We start from the raw sequence: 19963 nt of genomic DNA, 5'->3' as shown, positions 1-19963 counted from the left end.
TCAATTGAATCGCTAAGCTCTTCATCAAACCGCTAAGTTATCCACTGAAACACTTTTTCCATTGAAAGCTAATTTCTCCATTGAAATGCTAAGTTCTACATTGAAACACTAAGTTCTCCAGTGAAATAGTGTTAGCGTCAGGACAAACACATAACCATCGGAATGGTTATATGAGGTGCTTTATTAAGGCACCGAGAACCAGGGGTACCCACCCAAATCTGGTTCTAACCCCTTCACTTCGCATTCACAATTTATACGTTAGAAGTTTTGCAATAGGTATCAGGGATTGATTCATCAGTCCTTTACAACATCAGCCTCTTCTGCGCTTGTGCAGCCCTCTCTGGTGGTCGTCTGGTGATCGTCCTGATGAAGTAAGGAGTCTTCCTCACTCTGTCCTTTCTTCACCTTTTTGTTCTTTGGACAAATCCCAACCATTATGTGGATACACCATTCTCTTATCTTCACTTAGTTGCCCTTGGTATGCGGTTCTGGCTTACTTAATTTTTGGTTCTGCTAATTGGAGTTTCACAGTACATTCTTTTCTACTTTCACTTTACTATACAAGGTTATATTTGTTTCTATTCCTAAAGTCACCATTGTAGCGTTTACTTATAAAGTAGCTAAGATACAAAGCAACACAATTGCAGCATTCAGTGTATGAAGCTTCTCTATTGATTTATGATTTCTAAACACAATCACCTACTGGAACAGTATCTAAAATTCAGAACAGCAAAGTTACAAAATTTTAACATATGTACAAAGGCTTTCTGTTGGTTTGCAAACTTTTCAAATATAATCACTGCTAGAATGGTTCCAGAAAATTTCACCCTCCTCTAACACGCTAAGTTCTCCATTGAAACGCTAAGTTCTCTGCTGAAACACTATGTTCTCCATTGAGATGCTATGTTCTCATTTGAATTGCTAAGCTCTCCATTAAAAAGCTAAGTTATCCACTGAAACACTGTTTTCCATTGAAAGCTAAGTTCTCCATTGAAACGCTAAATTCTCCATTGAAATGCTAAGTTCTAAATTGAAAAGAAAGGTCTAAATTGAAACGCTAAATTCTCCATGGAAACGCTATGTTCTCCATTGAAATGCTGAGTTCTCCATTGAAACGCTAAGTTCTACATTGAAAAGCTAAATACTCCACTGAATCGCTAATTTCTACAATGAAACGCTAAGTTCTCCATTCAAAAACAAAGATCTAAATTGAAATACTGCGTTCTCCATTGAAACACTATGTTTTTAATTAAAAAAAAAATCTAAATTAAAAAGCTAAGCTGTAAACTGAAGCGCTAAGTTTTCCATGGAAACGCTAAGATCTCCATTGAAAAAAAAAGATCAAAATGGAAACATTAAGTTCTCCATTTAAACACTACGTTTTCCTTTGAAACGCTGGTTTCTCCTTTGAAAAACAAAGATCCAAATTGATACACTGAATTTACCATTGCAACACTAAGTTCACCACTGAAATGCTATGTTCTCCATTCAGAGACTAAGTTCTCCATGGAAAGGCTAAGTTCTCCACTGAAATGCTATTTTCTCCATTCAGAGACTAAATTCTACATTGAAACGTTAAGTTCCTCACTGAAATGCTATGTTCTCCATTCAGAGAATAAGTTTTCCTTGGAAACGCTAAGTTCTCCATGAAAACGGTAAGTTCTCCACTGAACCGCTAATTTCTCCAATGAAACACTAAGTTCTCCATTGAAAAACAAAGATCTAAATTGAAACACTGAGTTCTCCATTGAAACGCTAAGTTCTCTATTGAAAAAACAAAGATTTAAATTGAAACGTTAAGTTCTCCATGGAAATGATAAGTATAGGAAAAAAAAAAAGATATCTAAATGGAAACATTAATTTCTCCATTTAAACACTACGTTTTCCATTGAAACGCTGGTTTCTCCACTGCTAACTTCTTCATGGAAACTCTAATTTCACCATGGAAATGCTAAGTTCTCCACGGAAACGCTAAGTTCGCCATGGAAACGTTAAGTTCTCCATGGAAACGCAAAGTTCTCCATGGAAACACAAGTTCTCCATGGAAAAGTGAAGTCCTCCATTGAAAAGATAAGTTCTCAATTCAAACGCTATGTTCTCCTTGGAAATGTTAAGTTCTCCATGGAAACACTAACTTTTCCATTCAAAAGCTAAATTCTCCATTGAAACACTAAGTTCACCATTGAAAAACAAAGATCTAAATTGAAACACTAAGTTCTCCATTGAAATGCTAAGTTCTCTGTTGAAAAACAAAGATCTAAATTGAAATGCGAAGTTCTCAATTGAAATGGTAAGTTCTCCATGGATACGCTAAGTTCTCGATTGAAAAAATAAAATCTAAATTGAAACACTAAGTTCTCCACTGAAATGCTATGTTGTCCATTCAGAGACTAACTTCTCCATTGAAAAGCTAAGTTCTCCATGGAAACACTAAGTTCTCCATGGAAACACTAAGTTGTCCATTCAAACGCTAAGTTCTCGATTGAAAATCAAAGATCAAAATTGAAACGCTAAGTTCTCCATTGAAATGGCATGTTCCCCATAGAAACACTTAGTTCTCCACTGAAATGAGAAATTTTCCACTAAAACACTAATTTCTCCATTGAAATGCTAAGTTCCCCATTCATAGACTAAGTTCTCCACAGATGCACAATGTACTCCATAGAAACGCTAAGTTCTCCATCAAAAGGTTAAGTACTCCATTGAAATTCTAAGATCTCCTTTGAAAAACTAAGATCGAAATTGAAACGAAAAGTTCTAAATTGAAACGCTAAATTCTCCATTGAAACGCTGAGTACTCCATTGAGACGCTAAGTTCTCTAAGTTCTCCATTGAAAAGTTAAATTCTCCTTTGAAACGCTAAGTTTTCCATTGAAACACTAGGTTCTCCATTATAAAACAAAGATCTAAATGGAAACACCAAAATCTTCATTTAAAAGGTAAGTTTTTCATTGAAAAGCTAAGTTCTCCATTGAAAAACAAAGATCTAAATTGAAACGCTAAGTTCACCATAGAAGAGCTAAGTTCTCCATTGAAAAGCTAATTTCTCCATTAAAACGCTAAGTTCTCCATTGAGTCACTTATTTCTCCATTGGTACGCTAATTTCTGCATTGAAAAACAAACATCTAAATTGAAACGTTAAGTTATCCATTGAAACGCTAAGTTTTCCACTGAAATGCTATGTTCTCCATTCAGAGACTAACTACTTCACTGAAACTCTAAGTTCTCCATTGAAACGCTAATTTCTCCATGGAAACAATTAGTTCTCCACTGGAACGCTAATTTATCCACTGAAATGATAAGTTCTCCATTGAAACAATAAGTTCTCCATTGAAACGCTAAGTTCTCCTTTGCAACTTTAAGTTCTCCATGAAAATGCTAAGTTTTTCATTGAAATGCTAAGTTCTCCATTAAAAAAAAAAGATCTAAAATTAAACTCTAAGTTCCTCATGGAAACACTAAGTTCTCCATTGCAACGCTACATTCTACATTGAAACTCTAAGTTCAAAATTGAAAATCAAAGATCTAAATTAAAACGCCAAGTTCTCCATTGAAACACTAACTTCTCCATGGAAATGCTAAGATCTTCATTGAGAAACAAAGATGTTAATTGAAAGACTAAGTTCTCCACTGAAATGCTAATTTCTCCATTGAAACACTAAGTTCAGCAATTAAACGCTAAGTTCACCAATGAAAAACAAAGACCAAAATTGAAACGCTAAGTTCTCCACAGAAACGCTATATTCTCCATGGAAACGCTAAGTTTTCCACAGAAATGCTGTTTTCCACGGAAAGGCTAAGTTCTCCAAGGAAATGCTAAGTTCTCCATGGAAATGCTAAGTTCGCCATGGAAATGCTAAGTTCGCCATTGAAACGCTAAGTTCTCCATTGAAATGCTAAATTCTCCATTGAAACGCAAAATTCTCTACTGAAATGCTAAGTTCTCCTTTGCATAACAAAGATATAAATTGAAACGCTAAGTTCTCCATGGGAACGATAAGTTCTCCATTGAAACGCTATGTTCTCCTGCAAAATGCTATGTTCTCCATTAAAAAACAAAGATCTAAATTGAAAAGCTAAGTTTCTCATGGAAACAATAAGTTCTCCTTTGAAACACTAAGTTCTCCATTGAAACGCAAAGTTCTCTATTGAAACACTAAGATCTCCATGGAAACACGAAGTTCTGCATTGAAACCCTATGTTCTCTATTGAAAAATGAAGATCTAAATAGAAAACCTAAATTCTCCATAGAAATGCTAAGTTCTCCATTGAAACGCTATGTTCTCCATTGAATCAGTAATTTCTCCAATGAAACCCTAAGTTCTCCATTGAAAAACCAACATCTAAATTGAAACGCTAAGTTCTCCATTGCAAGGTTAAGTTCTCCATGGAAATGCTAATTTCTCCAATGAAACGCTAAGTTCCCCATTTAAAAACAAAGATCTAAATTGAAACCCTAAGTTCTTCATGGAAACGCTAAGTTCTCCATTGAAATGCAAAGTTCTCCCTTAAAATTCTAAGTTCTCCATTGGAACGCTAATTTCTCCATGAAAACACTAAGTTCTCCATTGAAACGCAAAGTTCTCTATTGAAACGTTAATTTCTCCATGAAAACACCAAGTTCTCCATTGAAACGCAAAGTTCTCTATTGAAACGCTAAGATCTCCATGGAAACACTAAGTTCTCCATTGAAACACTATGTTCTCTTTTGAAAAACAAAGATCTAAATCGAAAACCTAAATTCTCCATGAAAACACTAAGTTCTCCACTGAAATGCTATGTTGCCCATTCAGAGACTAACTTCTCTATTGAAACACTAAGTTCTCCATGGAAACGATGAGTTCTCCACTGGAACGCTAATTTATCCACTGAAACTATAAGTTCTCCATTGAAACACTATGTTCTCCATTGAAACGCTAAGTTCTCCATTGAAATGCTAAGTTCTCCTGCGAAACGCTAAGTTCTCCATTGAAAAACAAACATCTAAATTAAAACACTAAGTTCTTCATGAAAACACTAAGTCTCCATTGCAATGCTAAGTTCTTCATTGAAACCCTAAGTTCACAATTGAAAAACAAAGATTTAAATTGATACACTAAGTTCTCCATTGGGAGAAAGAAAGCTCCAGCTTTCCGCTCTGGAAAGGGTTTTGTGTTAGGGTTAGGGTTAGAGTTAGGGGGCTAGTGTTAGGGTTAGTGTTTAGTTTTAGGGTTAGGGTTTAGTTTTAGGTTTAGGGTTAGTGTTCAGGTTTACGGTTATGGTTAGCGTTAGGGTTAGGGTGAGGGTTACGGCTTAGGGTTATGGTTATGGTTTAGGGTTTGTGTAATGCTTGAGGGTTAGGGTTAGTGTTAGGGCTAGTTTTAGGGCGTAGGGTTAGGGTTTAGGTTTGTGCCTTGGTTTAGTGCGTAGGGTTAGGGTTAGTGTTAGTGTTAGGTGGTTAGAGTTAGGTTTAGATTTAGGGTTAGGGAGTAGGATTACAGTTAGGGTTAAGGTTAGGGTTAGGGGTTAGGGGTTGGGTTAGGTTTAGGGTTCGGTTTAGGGTTTAAGATTATGTTTAGAGTAAGAGTTACTGTTAGGGGGTTAGGATTAGGGTTATTGTTAGGGTTTGTGTTATATGGTAGTGTTAGGGTTAGGGTTAATGTTTAGGGTTAGGGTTAGTGTTGTGGGGTTATGGTTAGACTTATAGAAGTGATAATTTTAGGTCACGAAGCTGAGGTGCCTTGACATGCTGGTAACATTGCTGCAGACGTCCCAGCTTGCTTATGATTATGAGTTGTACCTTTCTGCTCTGGCTCTTCCTGAGGAGAAGCAGAAGGTATATTTTCTCACTTTGAGAGCCTTGCTTCTAGCGTTTAAGGCAAGAAGTTTAAGGCAAGAAGCTGAGGTACATTGACATTCTTGTGACACAGCTGCAGAGCTCCCTGTTTTCTGCTGAGACCCAATAGCTGCTTTCTCCTCTGACTCCTTGGCTCTATCTGCATTAGATGGATCTTCACACTCTGTGCGTACTGCGTCTGGATCTGGCAAGGGAACACTGAAGAAGTACTGTAGGAAGATGTACTTGGTACTATAAATGTAGTGCACATTGCTGTGGCATTTCACGACACATACTCAAGTTGATGCAGAAACTGAAATCCTCATTTATTACCATCAAGCCCTTTTGTCTCCTTTTTCTTTAGGTTCTAAACAATGTTCAATCTCCTTGGCCCCTGTGAAACCCTCCACGTAAATAGACCAATTACAATGTTGCAGACCCTCTCACAACCCCCAGCTTCTCTGGCCTCCAAATGAGATTCTCTGCCACAAATACATCCTGGCCCATCACCTCAGGTTTTGCTCTTTGACCTTCCCTGTCTTTCAACACCCCAACTCATCGCCCCAGGGATTGTCAAGCACCAAGACCTCAGAGTTCGTTCCCAAACTGTTCTCATTCACTCCCTACATCTCCCCCTTCACTCCCTCCACAATTTTGTGTCCTGGGAAATGATTACTAATTTACCCTGTAAAATCTGCTAGAGCACACTGAAAAGCAAAAGACTGGTGAGTTAAAAAGGTGAGCTGTTTTGTATCAAGAGGCAGATAGATAGATATCAACACCATCTAAAGTCAATAACCTCTCTCTTCCTTTCTGAATGACCATAGCTATCATTTCAATGGCTGTTGTAACTGTTTTTCCAAAATTATGTGTGTTCGACAGTGTCCCACCTGACATCCTTGTCTCTAAATTGGAGAGACATCAATTTGATGGGTGGACCACTTGATGGATAAAGAACTGGCTGGATGGCCGCACGCAAAGAGTTGTGGTCAATGGCTCAATGTCCAGCTGGAGACCGGTAACGCGTGGTGTCCCTCAGGGATCAGTATTGGGACCGGTCTTGTTCAACATCTTTGTCGGTGACATGGACAGTGGGATTGAGTGCGCCCTCAGCAAGTTTGCCGATGACACCAAGCTGTGTGGTTCGGTTGATATGCTAGAGGGAAGGAATGCCATCCAGAGGGACCTTGACACGCTTGTGAGGTGGGATGATGCCAACCTGATGAAATTTAACCATGCAAAGTGCAAGGTCCTACACCTGGGTCGGAGCAATCCCAGGCATGGCTACAGGTTGGGCAGAGAAGAGATTCAGAGCAGCCCTGCAGAGAAGGACTTGAGGGTGTTGGTCAATGAGAAAATGAACATGAGCCGGCAGTGTGCACTCGCAGCCCAGAAAGCCAACCGTATCCTGGGCTGCATCAGAAGGAGCATGACCAGCAGGTCGAAGGAGGTGATCCTGCCCCTCTACTCTGCTCTCGTGAGACCTCACTTGGAGTATTGTGTGCAGTTCTGGTGTCCTCAACATAAAAGGACATGGAACTGTAGGAACAACTCCAGAGGAGGGCCACGAGGATGATCAGGGGATTGGAGCACCTCCCCTATGAAGAAAGGCTGAGAAAGTTGTGTCTGTTCAGCCTGGAGAAGAGAAGGCTGCCTGGAGACCTCATAGCAGGCTTCCAGTATCTGAAGGGGGCCTACAGGGATGGTGGGGATGGACTATTCCTCAGGGACTGTAGTGACAGGACAAGGGGTAATGGGTTAAAACTCAAACAGGGGAAGTTAAATTGGATATAAAGAAGAAATTCTTTCCTGAGAGGGTGGTGAGGCACTGGAATGGGTTGCCCAGGGAGGTTGTGAATGCTCCATCCTTGGCGGTGTTCAAGGCCAGGCTGGATGAGGCCTTGGGTGGCATGGTTTAGTGTGGGGTGTCCCTGCCCATGGCGGGGGGGTTGGAACTAGATGATCTTAAGGTCCTTTCCAACCCTAACTATTCTATGATTCTATGATTCTATAAATATCCATTCCAAAATAGTCAATGGATCTACGTCTTGAGGAACCCACTGTGCTAAGAAGCCATAAGGTTGAAAAGATGAATAAAAAATGAAAAGGCTAATAGGGTGCTCCATTTTTCGCTTATGAGCTACTTGACTGGTTAATTTCACAACTACTTTATCAAGGGCGGTTTGCGCAGAGGGGGTGAGTGCTTGAGGAGGTGTCAAACATGGATCCCCCTCCAATAAATTGAAGAGGGGATGGAGTTCTTCCCTAGATATTCCCAAGAGAGGATGGATCCAATTTATGGCTCCTAAGAGTTTTTTAAACCATTTAGCATCTTTATTCCTGTCCTCAGGGTGATATTCTGAGGTTGAATGTTTTGTTCGGATATTTTCCATCCTAAATATGTCCAGGGTGGAGCTTCTTGAATTTTTTCTTCTGCAATTTGGAATCCTGCTGTTGAGGCTGCTTCGAACACTTGCCATTTCACTTTTGGGGCTGTTTGTTCCAATTCTACAGCAATTAAAATGTCATCCATATAATGATAAATTAAGACATTCTCAAAGCACTCTCATATAGGGCTCAAAACTGCCGCTACGAATTGCTGACATAGTGTAGGACTGGTTTTCATGCCTTGTGGCAACACTTTCCAATGATATCTTTTATGCAGCTCTGCAGCATTGATCAAAGGCACAGAAAAGGCAAGTCGCGATGCATCTTGTGGAGCAAGAGGTATCATGAAAAAAGAGTCTTTTAAATCAATGGGTATGAGAGTCCACGTTTGTGGTAACATTGTTGGCGAGGGGAGCTGAAGTTGCAAAGCTCCCATATCCTTAATGACCTCATTTATCTTTCTTAGGCCATGTAAAAGCCTCCAAGCATTATTTTTCTTCTGAATCATGTTCCATGGGCTGGTTGTGGGGACTATGTGACCAGCTTTCAGCTGTTCATCCACCAATTTGTGTAACTGCAGCAGTTTTTCTTTTGGGAGGTGACACTGATCTACCCACACTGGCTCATCTGATTTCCAGGTTCAAGGTGGGACCTGCTGCAAAATAGCGGCCCCTAGGAAAAATCTATACTTAAAGGTACTCTCCATTGGCTTAAATAGTCTCTACCCCATAGGGTAGGAGATCCAGATAACACAAAAGGCCTAATCGAGGCAGCACTCCCTTCTGGCCCCAAAATAACAAGCTGTCTGCTCTGCTTTGGAAAGGCACAACCTCCAATTCTCACTAATGAGGCATAAGCGTCCTTTACAAGCCAATGATTGGGCCATTGTGATGCAGAAATGACTGTAACATCTGCTCCACTATCAACAATTCCTTGCAAAGTAATGTTTATCCTCCGTGATTTTAAAGTACAGGACAACTGGGGTTGGTCCAAAGTTAATTGTTGAGTCCCAAAAATTTCAGGTATCCCTTTAGCTGCCTTTGATAATCACCTACATCTAGGGAGCCCTGCTGTAGTGTCAGCAACATGGCAATGTGCACTACTTTTCAATGTAAAGTCCATCTTCAAATAGTGCCTCTTTGATTTTAACGTTCTAGATCCAGCAGGAATGATCACAGACTGCAAAAGTCCAGCTAACACATATACAGCGGATGAGCCACAGCGGGAGCCCTGCTGTAGTGTCAGCAACATGGCAATGTGCACTACTTTTCAATGTAAAGTCCATCTTCAAATAGTGCCTCTTTGATTTTAACGTTCTAGATCCAGCAGGAATGATCACAGACTGCAAAAGTCCAGCTAACACATATACAGCGGATGAGCCACAGCGAAAGCTGCGCTTGAGCATCACCAACAACCAGTGAGGTCTGCAACGGTGTCACCAACATGTCACTCCACTCTAGCTTTCCTGACTAAAGATTTAGAAGCAACGCTCTCAGAGTGATCATACAGCTGCAGCTTATACTGGGGAGAATCCAGATAAGAAAGCTGCTGATGGTCACTCAGCTTACATGGTGAGCTCTGCCAAACTACCACCAACAGGCCAGCCCACCTTCGCTTTTTTAAATAAAATGCTGTTTTGCATACTGTCTTTCTGGGACCCTCTCTAAGGCATCAGTTCACAATGTGAGGGCTCTATCCCCTGCTCACAGAGTGGAGGTGCCAGGACAGGAAGTTGATGCTGGCAATCACCTACATCCAAAGGAGCTCTGCTGTAGTGTCAGCAACATGGCAATGAGCACTACCATTGCAAAGTAAAGTCCATCTTCCTTCAGTGCCTCTTTGATGTTCCCTTGCCAGATCCAGGATCAATGCTCAGAGACTGCAAACATCCAGCTAATGCATATAGAAGCGAGGAGCCAGAGCAGAAAGCTGGTTCTGGGCATCACCAACAACCAGTCAGCTCTGAAACAGTGTCACCAACATGTCATTCCACTCTAGCTTTCCTGCCTAAAGGTTTAGAAGCAAGAATCTCAGACTGAACATACAGCTACTGCTTATACTGTGGAGGAGCAGATCAGAAAGCTGTTGCTTTGCATTCGGCTTTACCCTGTGAGCTCTGCCAGGGTCCCACCAACCGGCCAGCCCATCTTAGCTTTTTTAAATAAAATGCTGTTTGCATACTTTCTTGCTGGGACCCCCTCTAAGGCCTCGGTTCATGAAGTGAGGGCTCCATCCCCTGCTCCCACAGTGGAGTTACCAGGTCAGAAAGTTGCTGCTGGTAATAACCTAGAAACAGGGAGATCTACAGTAGTGCCAGCAGCATGGCAATGTGCACTACCTTTGCAATGTAATGTCCATCTTCCTACAATGCTTCTTTGGTGTTCCCTAGAGGTCCAGCAGCAATGTTCACAGGCTGCGAATGTCCAGCAAATGCGTATACAGCTGAGGAGGCAGAGCGTTCTCTAAATCGTGAAACCGATCTTCTCAAATTGTTTTACTTCCTTACCGTTTTTAATGACACTTCATTGAGCTTTTGTCCTGGGTTCAGCAGTAGCAATCATTTTTTCTCCTTCTTAGTAGCTGGTGCAGCGCTGTGTTTTTGACTTTCAGCCTGGGAACAGTGCTGATAGCACCAATGTTTTTAGTTACTGCTCAAATGGTTAGTCTGACCAAGGATTTTCTGAATCTCATGCTCTGCCAGGGAAGAGAGGAAGCTGGGAGGAAGCAGAGACAGGACACCTGACCCAAACTGACCAAAGAGGTATTCCATACTACACAGCATGTGATGCCCAGGATGTAAACTGAGTTACCCAGAAGGGCTAGTGCACTGCTCATTCAGGCTGGGAATCGGTGGGTGGTGAGCAGTTGTATTCTCTTCCCTTGTTATTTGCCTCGTCATTATTATTATTGGTGGTAGCAGTAGTGGTTTTGTGTTATACCTTAGTTACTGGACTGTTCTTATCTCAATCCGTGGGAGTTACATTCTTTCGATTCTCATCCCTGTCCCTCCGGGAGCAGGGGGTGAGGAAGGGGGGGAGTGAGCGAGTGGGCTGCATGGGTCTGAGTTGCTGACTGCACTTAAACCACGACAGTTCTTTTTGGTGACCATCGTGGGGCTGAATGTTTGAGATAACGACAGTAATAAATAAGCAGCCTTATTCAACAGTAGAAATTCCATAATCTTTCTCCAATTAGGTTTCCTTTCCAGCTAGCTTTAACTCAGGATTGGAGTGCTCTGCAAAGTCTGCTTTTGCAGTTTATTTCAAGAGTGTATTACATTCATTATTAGCAAATGTAAATAATCTGAAATATTAAAACCTCACTAAATGTTTAATGGCGCATAACTACAACTATAAGGAGAGGGAATGCACATCAAAGACCTTGCTGAATTAGCAGCAGTGCACCTCTGCTGAGGCCCGTCATCCATCGTCTGTCAAGAAGAATATACTTCTGAACTTACATGTGCCCCTACACAATGTCTGTCTATCCTTTGTAAAAAATCTGTTCTTCTAAATGAAGATCTATTGATTGTGTTAATCCACACCTCTTAATTGCATTGTTCAATAGCTTTATCATAGTTTCATCATAGCTTCAAGTAGAACAGAGAAATCACTTCTGGTAAAACTTCAGGTGACTGATGAGACAAAAGCCATGTCCACATTGGCAAATAATACAGCAGAAAAAGAGTGAATCCATAAGCAAAGAGGCTGGTACCACAGACCCAGTGTCTATTCTGTGCAGATTTCAAGAGTTCTTACTCCAGACAGTAAGAGCAGAACTAGTCCATGTGAACCACATACCCAGGAATTTCTGGAGCACAAGATGTGGGTGTCTGGCGGATGCCTTCTGAACCAGCGTCCTTTGAAAGGAGCTCAACCCACATGCTTTAAGACCATAACATGAAGAGTACTGAAGTCAGCTAAGTAAGAAGTTCTTTACTGTGAGGGTGGTGAGGCACTGTGTCCTCGGTTCAGCAGCAGCAGTCAGTTTTTCTCCTTCTTAGCAGGTGGTGCAGCACTGTGGTTTTGACTTTCAGCCTGGGAATAATACTGATAAAGCCAATATTTTCAGTTGCTGGTCAAAATATTTACCCTGACGAAGGACCTTGTGAGTCTCATGCTCTGCCAGGGAGGAGGAGAAGCCGGGAGGAAGCAGGGACAGGACACCTGACCCAAACTAGCCAAAGAGGTATTCCATACCACAGCACGTCATGCCTGGGGATGTAACTGGGAGTTCCCCGGAAGGGCACGTCCTCTTCTCTGCCGGGCTCATTTCCGGCGGGTGGTATCGTGTTCTCTTCCCTTGTTGTTTCTCTTATCATTATTATTATTGGTGGTAGCAGTAGTGATTTGTGTTATACCTTAGTTACTGGACTGTTTTTATCTCAACCCGTGGGAGTTACATTCTTTCGATTCTTCTCCCCATCCCTCTTGGGGATGGGGACTGGGGACGGGAGTAGAAACTGCGTGGCTGACTTGCCGACTGGCTTAAACCACGACAACCCAGATTAAAGACTTTTCAGTCTCATGCTCTGTCAGTGAGGAGGGAAAGCTGGGAGGAAGCAGAGACAGAACACCTGAATCAAACTAGCCGAAGGGGTACTCCATACCACAGCATGTCATGCCCAATATAGAAAATGGGGGAATTCACCTGGAAGCCCCACATCACAGCTCAGGTCAGGCTGGGTATTGGTCAGCAGGTGGTGAGCAGTTGTATTCTCTTCCCTTGTTATTTCCCTTATCATTATTATTACTGTTGGTAGCAGCAGTGGTTTGCGTTATACCTTAGTTACTGGACTGTTCTTATCTCAACCCGTGGGAGCTACATTCTTGCGATTCTCCTCCCCATCCCTCTGGGAGTTGGGGAGGAATGAGCAAGCGGCTGCGTAGTTCTGAGTTACCAGCTGGGCTTAAACCATGACAGTGTTTTTTGGTGCCCAGCGTGAGGCACAAAGAGTTGAGATAATGGCATATCTGAGCAGAGTGTGTCTAATGATATTTGTGATAAGGATTCATTGTTTTGGATTAAGTCACTCGTCAGAATGTTTATTTATTTGCTCTCAGAGTTGTTGCACTTGATCTCAGAATTTCAGCATGTCATACCTTACTTACAGCCAGTATTTGCTGGTTTAGTGTTTATCAGCTGGGGAACGTGGGCTAAAGTTGTTGTTTCACTGTACTTCATGGTAATGACTTGTAATACAACAGAATCATTGATCATGAAACTGGTCTGGCTTGTATTCTCATCATGGTCATCACCTCTATACTCTGGGATGTATATAATGGTATTTTTTAGCCATTACACATCTTTTTTTTTTTTCTCTTCGGGAGGTCAACCTATGAAGGAGACATTCCTTCACTCCCCCCACTTCCCCACCAGGCTATTTACAGAAGCATTTGAGAATTCTGGAAGATCTGGGTGGCCTTGAAACCTGTCTGCTGCTTTTGCTGGGTATCAGCATGTTGCTACAAATACAGCGTGTGTTTTACTCACAGCCATACCACCCTGAGAACGCCCTATTATGTCTGATCTTGAAAGTTATTTAGGATCATGCTTGGGTTTTGCATAGGGTTAAACGACGATATAGGATTTTTCTCGAGGCTGGACAGTCATGAGAGTCAGAGTGTGGGGAACAGTATGGGCAAGTACCTAGGCCAGTAGGCCCCTACAGTGCTTTGGAACTACACCACTGTACAAGTGCAAAATCCTGAAAAACTAGTAAAACACTTGTTTACAAGGTATGCTATGGTCCTGGCAATACCAGAGAGGGACAAATCATGGCAATGTGCTGGGGCTTCCTACACCTACAGAGCGCCTTTGGAAAAAGATGTCTCTGGACCTGTCAGCAAAGCAACAGATAACACAGCTACTCAACCCCCAAGCACAGAAGACACAACAGACACTGCAGCCACTCCAGCCCTGGCGACAGACACTGCAGCCACTCCAACCCCGACAACAGACACTGCAGCCACTCCAGCCCCAGTGACAGACACTGTGGCCACTCCAACCACAGTGACAGACACTGCAGCCACTGCAGCTAAACTAAGGAAACAATTTGTACCGATATTAGTTGCCCCAGAAGGAAGGGAAAAGCAGACGAGAACCACAAAGAGCAACTCGTGCAGTGAAGACAGATGACGACTGAATGCATGCACTAGAGGGGAAACCATCTAAACAACAGTTATTACTACAGGAATCAGAGGAAGAGGAAGAACAAGAGGTAACTTCTCAATCCCGGTGACAACACATCATTGGTGTGTTATCAGCACTGTTCTCAGCCTAAAGTCAAAAACACAGCACTGCACCAGCTACTAAGGAGAAAAATAACTGCTACTGCTAAACCCAGGACAACCAGGCAGCAGTAAGAGCCTGCCTGCCTGAGAAGCTGAGTTAAGTATCCTGACACTGAGCCAGCACCAGCTCTCCAGCACAGCAGCTTGCCTGCTAGATCTGGGCTGGCCAACTCCAACTGAGTCTGGGCATGTCCGAGCTAGTTTTAGTTTGTGAAGCCAACACATGAGGAGTTACAGCATGCTGATGCCTTCATTTTGAAGTAAAAACCTCAGCTTTACTCCCAAAAGTAAATGATCTCATTTATTAAGATGCTTTTACTTACACAGATCCCTTATCAGGAAATTTATACTTCAGTTGTAGTATTTACATGCAGTACTAATTTTCTCCTATGCAGCAGTATGCAGGTCACGCTTGCTGATCCACTAACTCCTGAGCACTGTTTTATCAGTAGTTCCTGTGACACGCTGTACCTCACCAGTAATTTGCAGTCTCCCTAGTCCTGCAGGAGGGAATCCACATCACCACTTCACCAAAAGGATGGACATTCCTGGCAAGCTACAGTTCTCCATGAAGACAGAAAATGTTAAAAAAAAAACCAAAAAAACCAAAAAACAAAAGAGAGACTGAAAATGGGTCCCCAGTTGCTAGCAACATCTGAAGATGCTGCCAACACCAAGACCTACAACTGATATCCCCAAATGCCAGCAACACAAATGCAACCAACCCTGAATTACCAGTTTCGATTCCAGACCTAAAGCCTTCCTATATGTCATCCTCTCAATTCACATTGTATTTAACAAAGTCAAATTCAGATATGTACTATTTACAGAATGCAACTTCACTTACACAGTGTGCTCTTCTGTCGCGTTTTGTTGTTTGTAATAACTGTAGAACCACAGAATGGTTTGGGTTAGAAGAGATCATCCAGTTCCAACCCCCCTGCCACCGGCAGGGACACCTTCCACTAAATCAGGTTGCTCAAAGCCCTGTCCAACCTGGCCTTGAATATTTCCAGCGATGGGACAGCCACAACTTCTCTGGCCAACCTGTACCAGTGTCTCACCACTCTAATCAAAAAACCAAACCAAACCAAACCAAAACTTATTCTAATCTAAATCTAACTTCTTTCAGTTTAAAACCATTGTCCCCTGTCTTGCCACTGTCTGCCCTGGTAAAAGTTCCCTCTCCAGATTTCTTCTAACTTTTCAAGGGCTGAGATAAGGTCTCCCCAGAACCTTCTCCAGGCTGAACAAGTCCAACTCTCTCAGCCTGTCTTCATAGCAGAGGTGCTGCAGCCCCCAATCATCTTTATGACCCTTCTCTGGACTTGCTCAAGCACGTTGATGTCCCTCTTGGACCCCAGAGCTGAATGCAGTACTCCAGGTGAGATTTCACCAGAGCAGAGTAGAGAGGGACAATCACCTCCCTCAACTTACTGGTCAAGGTCCTTTCGATTCAAACCCAGCTTTGGTTGGCTTTCCTGGCTATAAATGCACATTGGGGTTCATGGCCAATTTTTCATCTACCAAGTCCTTCTCTGCAGGGCCAGAGAAAAAAATACCTCAACAGAATGGACCTGCTCCTGCTCCACATGGGAGTTATTTCACATCAGTGCTTTTCAACCCGCACACCAGATGTACCCATTCATGAGGTCAGGCTTCTGAACTGGTCAGCAGCTGCAGGGGATCTCGGTTTCCTCTGAAGTGATGGGGAAGAAGGATGGCCGCATGGCCTCCAAGGCCATGCTGCATCCCCTGCACGTCCACACCTCACTATTATCAAACTTCTCAAAAAGGGCAAACTGCATTAAAACATGCTCCTGCTCCCACATCTGGGAGCAGAGCACTCCTTGCCCCCAGCCAGCCTCACGGCCACTCTGCTGTCAGATACACACAGCCAGCGGCACTGGCCATGCTCCACAGATGCCAGGACAGGGTTCCTAGAGCTGCTGTAAACCCTTCAAAGCCCCGGCATGTCAGCCATGTAGCTGGCAGACCCACCGCTGCCACAGTGTGCATGTACTCATGGACACTTCTTCCCTCGTCCCAGAGGACCACGGGCCTGGCAGGGTGGCTCGTTCCTCCCGTCACCATCAACCCCCCTTTCCCACAGCCCCCACTCCCCCTGGCATGCACGCACCTGGGGGAGGCAGCCGGAGGAAATGGCGGCAGACACAGGGTGGAAGCACTGGTATCATAGGAGGTGGTATTTCTGGGTGACAGCGGGAGCACCAGGGTGTGGTGGCGGAGGGGCTGTGGCTCACCCCGAGAGAGCTGAGGGTAAGTCTCCTTGATCTCCTCCTTCTGAGTGCCCTCAGTTTTCCCTGGCTCAGTGGCAGCTTCCACTGTGGAAGAGGTGCCATGTCACTGCCCATGGCACACAGCTGCAGCGGGGGAAAAGCGTTGGCACGTCTTGTGGAGGATGTGGGAAGTGGTGGCTCAGAGGATGTAGAACAGGAAGGTGTTCGCCAATATTGGGCAGTAACAGAGTCCCATGTTTCATGCCATTTAACCTCACGTAGTGGTGAGATTATGATGTTATCACTCCCAACCTGTAAAGTTTTAAAGCAATCGCCAGTTGAAAACAATCTGTGCAAGAAATCTTTCTTCTTTGTCTACCCAAGTTATTTGGCCACTATGTCCGTATTTTGGAGTATTTTTTTCCAATAGGAATTTACATAACAGTATCTCCACTAAAGTTGGCGATAACACAGATTAGATAGGAGATACAACACAAAACCTTGTGGTTATTTGCATAAAATTTTACTTCATGCACACAAAAGCTCCCGTTTATCAGCTGCATTATTGTTTCCTGGACCAAAATCTTTTTCCAGAGCTTGACTGAGCCTCCTTCAAAGAAATCTTTAGAATCCTCACTGAGCACATGAAAACTTCTGGAAATGTTTTTAGTTTCCTTTATTAAAGATGTATATTGATTGTTATATTTACATGGGCTGAAAGACATCAGGAATATTGGTAGGCTTTGATAAAGTTTTGATCTTGTGTACTGACAACTTGAAGCATACAAAGCAGAAATACAGCATACAAAATGAACCAGGGAAAGGTGCATTTTGGAAAACTCAGCAGCCTTACATTGCATGGCTAGTGTAAGTAGAAAGTTAGATGGGGCATAAGTTAGTTACTAGATGGACCTTCTGATTACAGATAAAAGAGGGGACCACGTGTTCTGTCAGCCCCTTATGGAGCGAAATAATGGAGCTTTTCACATACAAAATACCCGTTCAAATTCCTCCCTTTATAGGAAACAGGTTTGCAGTTTGTGTACAAATTGGATCGTAAATTTTCTCAAAGCATTTTTCTTTCATTGGGCTGTGTCTTCCAAAGAAGACATTCCCTACTTTATAATTCTGACACAGTTCATCATAATGTCATTCAACATTTAGGAGACTTTGCAAAGTTTATTAAATTGGGACTATTTTAGTGTAACGACTTTGCAATATCTGGGATATTCAAAGTATACCTTTTAGCAGCTCTCTGAAAAACAGGTTGCTGGCACGAAATTCTGCTTACTTCTTCCATGAGACTTCTAAAGCTTTGAAGAATAAAGCAGTTCTCTGTACTTAAAAGTTTGCACCACCTATATCAAGACTTACAGGATGTTTCCATACTACAGAAGGTTGTAGCAGCAGATGCTAAAAATAGGGAGGCCACAGCCTGCACCTCAGCTGGTCATAGAAACCATTACAAGCTATTATTTCTGTTCCAAAAATCCACAAAAGCGTAACTGCTTGAATACCATTCATCCTGGTGGTAAAGTACATGAATTTACGTAATGGTCATGATGTTTTAATTGTTAGTAAACGCTGTGGGATGTAAAACCTGTACTTTTGACTGGCTGCAAAACCAGCCACAATTACAGGAATGGGAAACACAAAATTCCATGCTGGCCTGTGTAGACAAATCGACTAAAAGTATTTATTGCCACCCTTTTCTAGAAGATAGCTAGACAAGGCTCAGACAAGGGTCATATGAATTTTAGTCAGCACTCTTGCACCCTCTAAACAAGAAATAATGTATTTAAATACTGTTTGCTATTTTTTATGATTTATACAAGCAATAGATTTTTGAAGTATAATTGATCCTGATATCATCCCTGTGACTGCATTAAGAAGATAAAAATCATAAGCTTTGCTGTATAAGTACGCAGGTAAGTTTCATCATCATGACATGAAATCTCATAGTAAGACTTGCTATATAGTACTATCTGTTTTGCCAATGGTTACATTCTCAGTTGAAAGTAACTGATAGTTTCCTCCGTCAAAGCAAGCTGTGCAGCTTTCAGGCACCTGTATGGATGTGCCTGGAAGATAAATGCAGGCATGAATCTCTTCTCCTGCACACTTCCCTGTGTGTCTTGTTTGCTGGACAGCTTACATGGGACTTAGGCATGCTGCCTGCAGGGCTTCTGCTGCTGCAGATCCTGTAAGAAATTTAGAAGAGGGAACTGGTTTGGGTCAAAGAAACACATGAGGATTTCGGTTTCTTTGGAGGCTGAGGATTCACTGTTGGCTACCCAACAAATACTTCTTCCTGTAAGGCAGATAACAAAAACTATGTGAAATCAATGTTATATTAGTTCATGAGAAAAGTTCAGGACACACATTACACATCTGGAGCAATTAGATGGGATCTTCTCAGGCAATGTGAAACATTTGTGCAGGATGCCTCCCTAAGGGAAGTGCAGTAACAAGGATGTCATGGTAATTTTTTTAATACATCTGTATTACACATTTGCTCAGCTTGAGGTCTAGTGTGCTGTTGCCAAAGCCTGCATGTCCTTTGGCTTTACTTTCAAAGCACTGTCATACCTGAATACAGTTCTGCTTTCCATGACAGGATTTCCTGGAAGAGTATCAAAGCAGTCTTAGGTCTAATCATTTGTTTAGCAGCAAACTGTCTGTGAAATTACTCATTCCATCAGATTTCAGTCACCTAGCATGTAGTGTGTCACCAGCTTCTCCAGCTCTGTCACTCCAGCTTGGTAAATGCAGCTTTTTGAAACAGTAAGAGACATCACCATGTGATGAGCAAAACAATATGGGAGGAGGAAAAACAAATAAAGCAGAGAGTGGTTCAGGCTTCCAAATTTATTCCCATTTCCTAATCTTGACCAAGCAGTGACCAAGCATTGACCTTGTGACATTTTTTGCTACCACAAATTACCGTTTTGACCTGGCTTTGTAAATATAAATTCACCCCATTAAATGACAGATGAGCCCAAGGAACGTAAGTGGAAAATGCTTCTTATTTGGGAAAGTTGCAAAAATAATCTTGATTCTTTTCTGGAGCTGTGAACACTTTCTGTGTGTGTTCCTGAACATTCTTAACTCAACCTCTTTAGCCTGAACCTAAGGATATTTCCATGCAGGACTCATCTGGGATCAACATAGGGTTCTGTTTTGGCACAGTTGCTTCCTTTTATTTCTCCTGTGTCTCAGTGTGGTA

The sequence above is a fragment of the Psittacula echo genome (genome assembly GCF_963264785.1).
Source record: "Psittacula echo genome assembly, chromosome: 3".
Lineage (NCBI taxonomy): Eukaryota > Metazoa > Chordata > Aves > Psittaciformes > Psittacidae > Psittacula > Psittacula echo.
The sequence above is the reverse complement of the archived record's forward strand: the minus strand, read 5'-3'. Positions refer to the sequence as shown.